The sequence below is a fragment of the Talpa occidentalis genome, unplaced genomic scaffold (genome assembly GCF_014898055.3).
Source record: "Talpa occidentalis isolate TD23 unplaced genomic scaffold, MPIMG_talOcc4v2.1 talOcc4.11, whole genome shotgun sequence".
Taxonomy (NCBI): Eukaryota; Metazoa; Chordata; class Mammalia; order Eulipotyphla; family Talpidae; genus Talpa; species Talpa occidentalis.
In genome coordinates, this window is record NW_023601104.1 from 40,014,158 (window position 1) to 40,021,156 (window position 6,999).

Genomic DNA, 6,999 nt, shown 5'->3' on the forward strand with positions numbered 1-6,999 from the left:
AATCAGACTTGTCGGTGAAAGCGCACATAAGCCAGGGTCAGAGGGAGCTGAAGGGCCCCCCAAGAGAAGAAGAGAGCTCCTTCTAAGAGAAAAAGAGAGCCCCCTCTAAGAGAAGAAGAGGCGCTCCAGAAGAGAAGTGGAGGCCCCAAATAAAGGGAGATGATGCCAGCCCCCAAGAAAAAAGAAGGCTCCGTTCTAGCCTCTGGAGAAAAAGGAATAGAAGCATGCAGCAGCTGACCTCCGAGGAGGGAAGAGAAGCCGAAGGACTCTGTCACAGACTGGGCCTCGGGCCTGTCTCTGACACTGAGAGGAGCACCAAAGGCCCTGGGCCTGGTGTCTCGAAGAGCTGTTTGTGGTTGGTATAACCCATCCACTTACAAAGAGCTGTTAACACGGGGTGCCTCTGACACCACCTCTGAGGGACCATTAGTGGCCATCACTACTGGCCAGTGTGTCCCGCTCCCCTGGTGACTAGTGGCGACCATCACTGATGCTATCTGGGTCAGGCAGCCGCCACTTGTGGATACAGTGAGCTCTTTGTTTCCACTGTTTGTAAAATAAACCCTATGGTTGTTGTTCCTGGAGTCTAAGGTCTCTTGCAATTGTGAGCACAGGTGAGAACCCACAGTGGTGTGTCCTCGTATCTGGCACTGTCCTTTGGGAGGCTCTAGCCCAGAGGCCCCTACTGCATGGCTGTTGTACTGCAATAGCCCTTGGCTTTGGTTCTTGGCCTTTTGGCCTTTTGGTGCTTTTTCATGGCTCTCTTGTCTCAGAGTCTGGGCAGGTGGGTGGCTGTTACATCCTTCCATCTGGCCTTCTGCCTTGTAGCCTCTTTTGTGGCCCTCTCTGCCCGTTTCACTGCTGCTTTGCTATTTCTGCCACCAATGATTTATTCCAGGATCTCCTCATCAATGGTAGTTCTTTCTCATGACCACATAGAAATAAATGATCCTTTTTAGTAATGCTGTGACTTCCAGGAGTCTGTGCTGGTAACGTCGTGTGTCTTCTCATAGGTACTGCGGGACACGGAGCTCAGCAGCCCAGTGAGTTGACAGCTGTGGAGGGAGACTTTGTCCAGGTGAACTTCTTGTTCCAGACATCCGGGTTCAATGGGCTCTCCTGGTACCAGCAACAGGATGGTGGAGCTCCTGTATTTCTGTCCTACAATGTTTTGGGCAGTCCGGAGAGGAGAGGTCGTTTTTCCTCATTTCTTAGTAAGTCTGCTGCATACAGTTCCCTCCTCCTACAGGAGCTCCAGATCAAAGATTCTGCCTCTTAACCTATGTGCTGTGACAGACACAGTGACTGTGAGGCTTCTTCAGCTGCATCAGAATTCAAAGAGGCACTGTGGCAATGAGAAGTTGTTTATTTCCCGAGTGTGTTCCTGCTGTGATTTAACACTGAGGACTTTGGATCAAAAAACCTGGATTTGAATTGGCCCCTTTCGAGCTGGGTGGTCTTCAGCACCTAAAAAAGTCATTTTTCTTTCTTTGATTCTCTTTTCTCATGTGTTAAATGAGAATGGTAATAGTACCCATTTAAGGGAACTGTCGTGAGATCTATGTGTCTATGAATCTATGTATGTAGGCATGTAGTATGCATCTGTCTCTGTCTGTCTACTTACTTAAAAATTCTCTTTGGTGAGGTAGAACTTCATTTCATTCCAGTATATAAAATGAGATTTTGAGATGGAATATGGGTGGACATAATCACGTTGGAAAGCAATATGTCATTACAAATCAAGACCATTGAAATGTTTATATTCTTTTACTTGAAAATTCAATTTTTTGGCTTGCATTAGAGATGAGATCAGGGGGCTTTGGACTTTGGGTGTGTGGAGTGTTTATGTGGCAACAGTATTCCATAGAGCAAAACATTGATATGTTCAACAATCTAAAGTAAGTTATGATCAGTGAGAACTTTTAAAGCTGTTGTAGTTTCTATGAGTGCCTAACAAATTACTACAATGCCTATATATTTGCTCATATTCTGTTGGTCAGAAGTCTGGAAGATTCTATTGGTGCTATTTCCCCATTTTCAAAGTCTTAGTGTGTATAGGTTTTCTTCTCTGTCTCTTTACCACTCTCTCTGTATGTATATGCAAACACACAGAGATATATACATATATGCATAGTTTTAAAATTATATGAAATATAAAATTTGTTTATATATGAAATTTATATATATATTAATTTTATTTCTCTTACCAGCAAATTGCAAGTCCAAGAAAGAGGTAGTGCTGGTTTGGTCAATGTCTTAGATTAGGGGCCTCAAAAGCAGACACCAAGGCATGTATTTGAGTGTTAGTACTTATTTGAGAGGTAATTAAAAGAAAAATCAGTAGGAGAGTGGGGCAGTGAGACAGAGAGGGAAGAAAACCAGTGAGGTATAGATTTTCAAGAAGTTACTCCTGTGGATAACTCAGCTAGAGACCTTTGTTAGTAGGACACAGGTTTAGAGTTATTCTGCTGTGAGTGGAAGAGAGGAAATTTATATTTATTCACAATATTAGCTATCTGTTGTTACATAACAGTTTACCTCAAACATAGTGCCTAAACAGTTACTGTCCAACAAATATTTATTACAGTTTCAGTGGGTTGGGAGTCAGGAGCAGTTTTGCTGTGTAGTGTTGGATTAGAGTCTTTCTTGAAGTGTTAGTCAAGATGAAATCATCTGAGGATTGATTAGAAATCTCATATGCACTTCTAAGCTTGTTCGCTTACATAGCTATGGTGTGAAGTCTCAGTTCCTGATCACATTCACCTCTTCATATGTGTTTTTATGACATGGTAGTAGCTTTCCTTAGATTCATTAGGGGAGATTGAGAGGCCCAGGGAGAGAGAAAGGAAGGCCATGTTTTATTTTATGATCTAGTCATTTTAAGACATACTGCTGGTCACCTAGACCCACCCTGATATGGTGTGGAAAGGGACTACATGGAAGTGGGCACCAGAAATCCCTGAGATTATGGAATATTTGAGATGGTAGAGATCCTGGAGACATCTTGTGAGTTGGCCGCCACATTTATCAAATCATGCCCATCACTGCTTGAGAGGTTTTCACCATTAATTCTCTAGCACTCAAGGTTACTAATCACAATAGCAAAGGAAGCTCAGCTTTTCCAGAAAGATCCCTCAGGCAGAAGTGCATGTGCTGACAGTTGGAAGTTGGGCCAATGTGGTAAGATATGAAAAATGGCCTGGTTTATGTGGGAGAAATGGACAGCTTCAGTTCATACCTTGCATTCATGCCCAACATTCCATTCACTGTGTCCTGTTATTGAATCCCCAAGGCATTGACTAACCTAAAGGTGTTGTAAAACCCAACACAGGAGATTTAGGACGTGTATGGTCCCTGTTGCTTCAGTTTGTTCCAAGACCATAATTTTTATCCATCATCTCCCTTTTGGATCACCCATTGGAGATTCCACTGCACTTTCATTAAACATTCCTGTTGTTTTGGGTTTCTTGCTCAGTGGCTAGAAACCTAAAGCCTCTAAGTCTTTAGCTACCATGCCCTTGTTATGCCTTGGTTAATATATTTGCTTGTAATCACCAGGAATGGAAACCCCAATATATGCTTCAGTGAATCCTCTGCTTCCTTTCATAATTTTCTCTGCAACTCTATCTCTTATGATCATATAGTAGCAACTATCATTTACGATCATATGGTATTTATTCATGATAATTGTCAATTATCTCTGCCATTATAGTTTTGTCAAATTTGGGAAAATTTCAGCTATTAGTTCTTTGAATGTTTTTTTCCCCCAGTCCTTTCTTCTCTTCCTCTTACTCACCTCCTCTTGTCAGAAATGACGTTTAAGGAGTTGAACTTGGGGAGTACGGGCACAATTAAGGGAATCTATGGAAGATGGAAGGGGGAGTAAACATAAGCAAAATGGCAAAAGTCGTGGTGGGGAAAAAGAGCCAGTACAGGATTTCTTTTTTTTTTTTTTTTAAAAGATTTATTTATTTGTGCATACAAGAGCTGGGGCATAGGCCAGAGGTGCAGGAAGTGAGAAGATTTACCAGAGAGAGAGTGGGGAGCAGAGCAGGCAGACTGACTGATTGAAAATACACTGTTGAGGGGAGCAGCAGGCGAGACAGGAGAGGTCTCCTGCACCATGTGGGTCACTTCCCTGGCCAGCCCGGAGGCCGGGGATCGAACACATGCTGCAGAGGTTGCAGGTAGCTTCACAGTGCTGTGCTTAACCCCTTGCGCCACTAGGGAGGCCCTAGTACAAATCTTCATTGCCATCATGAAGAACAGTACTCCAATCTCTCAGGTCATTCCTAAGCTAGAGCTTTGGCAGTTACTTTGAGGCACTTCTTGAAACCAATGTCTGGGCTCAAATCAGATATATCAGAAATAGCAACTGCAGCAGTAAGTGATTTCCCTGGTCAGTGATGCTCTGTTTACTGGAAGGGGTAATATATTTGTTGGCTTCTTTAAGCATCTTTTAAACCAACACTAAGTGTACATATTCATGGTTGTCTGGAGGAAACATAACTTAAAATAACATCATTTTTTTTTCTGTTTTTTTTTTTTTTTTAAATAGAGGCATGTTTTATTTATTTGTTTATTTGTTTGTTTGTTTTGTTTATACATGCACTGGGTACAGTCAGAAGCGCGGGAGGGTGAGAGAATTCACCAGAGCCAGAGCGGGGAGCAGAGCAAGCAGAAGGACCGAAGTACACAGCTGAGGGGAGCAGCGAGCGGCAGGAGAGGTCTGCGCTCCATGTGGGACCCTCCTCTGGTGGCCGGGGAGCAGCCCGGGATCGAACTGGCGCTGCAGAGGCTGCGGGCAGCTTCGCAACCCAGAGCTCAACCGCTGTGCCACCGGGGAGGCCCAAAAATAACATCATTTATTTATTTTTATTGAGATAACATAGGTTTACAACACTGTATATGATTTAAAGGTGTAGGATTACACCCTTCAGGTGTATGTTACATACCACACACACCAGCCAGGCACTGAAAGTCCTCTGCCATAGTCTACTGTGTCCCCTCCCCATTTTGCTTTTCCCACTATTGCTCCCCTTCTACTGGCTTCAATTCTACAGTTGGATTTCTAGGGTTTGTTTTTGGTTTGTTTTTTTCTGACCCTTTGTCTTATTTCTCTGTACTCCGCATATAACTGACACCATCTGGTACTTGTCTAGGTAAGATAACTGGTGCAAGCTGAAATTTGAGATAGTAACTACTGTTTCCACTTTAGGTTTCAATGTGAAAAATATGCACAAGGAGGAATACATCAGCATCACTGTGTGGGAGGCAAGTGATTAGGACAAGATTTGGCCTCTAGGATTACAGCTTCCAGAACACACTCTCAATGTTTGAAGAAGTCCTGTGAAAAGCTCTTGATGAAGCTGGCAGAAATTGGATTCAGTGATACTGTTCTTTATTAGTGTTTGTCAACAAAAGTATCTTCCCAATGCTGTGAATGCTGTTGAAAATAAGATATGCTGAGACTGCATTTTGTCACAGAAACCGGTTCCTCCAGGTCAGCTACATTGCCAGTGGCTGGGCTCTATTGCAGACCCCGCTACATGTCCAATCAGCTGGAAAACCACAAGTGAACCAGGAAAAGCTGTCTTCCTCCTCACTTCACTTTCCTTCTCTTTTTTTTTATGATTTTTAAAAAAGATTTATTTATTTTTATTTATACAAGAACTGGGGTACAGGCCAGATGCACGGGAGGGTGAGAGGATTCACCAGAGACAGAGTGGGGAACAGAACAGGCAGACTGACGAAATACATTGCCGAGGGGAGCAGCAGGCGAGACAGGAGAGGTCTGCTGTGCCGTATGGGACCCTCCCGACCGGCCAGTATCAAACTGGTGCTGCAGAGGCTACAGACAACTTCACAGCGCTGAACCAACCGCCTGTGCCACTGGGGAGGCCCCACTTTCGTTCTTTCATCTGCTACTTCATTCTCATGTAGTGATCTCCTACTCTGTGATACCAAGTATTAGGAACAATTTTCATATTTTGTTTGGTTACAGTATGTATTGTACCTTTTTAGAAATGTGGCATGTAATGCCTGCAAACAAGCATAAATACCTCTTTAATGGAAAGATTTTTTTGTTAGTGTTGTATTTTCTGGTACTCTATGCAAATTACTCAACTTAAAAAAATTTTAAGTAACTATAGTCACAGATCAGCGTTGGAAAGGGATTTTATGCACGTGGGGGATACTGAGGCTTCCAGAAGTTACATTTTGGAAAATCTGGTTACTCCTCCTGTCAGCTTGTGAGATGGGTGTGAAGAGTTGTTTTTTTTTTTTTTTTAAGATTTATTTTATTTATTTATGCATACAAGAGCTTTGGTGCACGCCAGAGGTGTGGGGAGTGACGGGACCTACCAGAGACAGAGTGGAGAGCAGGACAGGTGGACTGACTGAAATATATTGCTGAGGGGAGCAACAGGTGAGACAAGAGAGGTTTGCTTCGCCATGTGGGTTAGCTCTCTGGCCAGAGATCGAACCCCTGCCAACAGTGGCTGCCAACAACTTGACAGTCTGACAGCCTTTCAGCCTGGCAACACGGAGACTTAACCCCATGCTCCACCAAGGAGGCCCTTGGAGAGCTGTTTTGGTGTTCGGTTTTCAATTTGGACACAGTGTATTATATAAAATTAAATTTGAGGCATAATTTACAAATGATAAAATGTAATTTTTAATTGTATATAGTCCGATGTGTTATGGCAAGCAAAAATACCTGGTTAACTACTATTACAATAAAAATATAGAACAATCCACTCTAAAAGTTTCCCTATGTCCCTCTTTCAATTAGTGTCCATCCTTATATCTTCAAGTCCCAGTGTTAGCCCTTGGAAACCACTGATATATTGTCTTATAAATCTGTCTATGCTACAATTTCATAGAAATGGCATGTACAATATGTACCTGTTCATATTTGGCTTCTTTCAGCATAATGTTTTGTCAGTCATCTATTTTGTTGTGTACACTGGTAGTTTTATAATTTGTACAGGTTTCTCT

The 6,999-nt window shown here is 42.7% G+C and overlaps 1 long non-coding RNA gene across 1 annotated transcript; it reads left to right on the forward strand.

The window, feature by feature from the left end:
- Positions 1-42: 42 nt before the first annotated feature.
- On the forward strand, positions 43-6,282 carry LOC119238222 (uncharacterized). Its single transcript, XR_005123505.2, has 3 exons — positions 43-614; positions 1,014-1,214; positions 5,219-6,282. It is a non-coding gene; the product is annotated as an uncharacterized LOC119238222 (long non-coding RNA).
- The last annotated feature ends 717 nt before the right edge of the window (positions 6,283-6,999 follow it).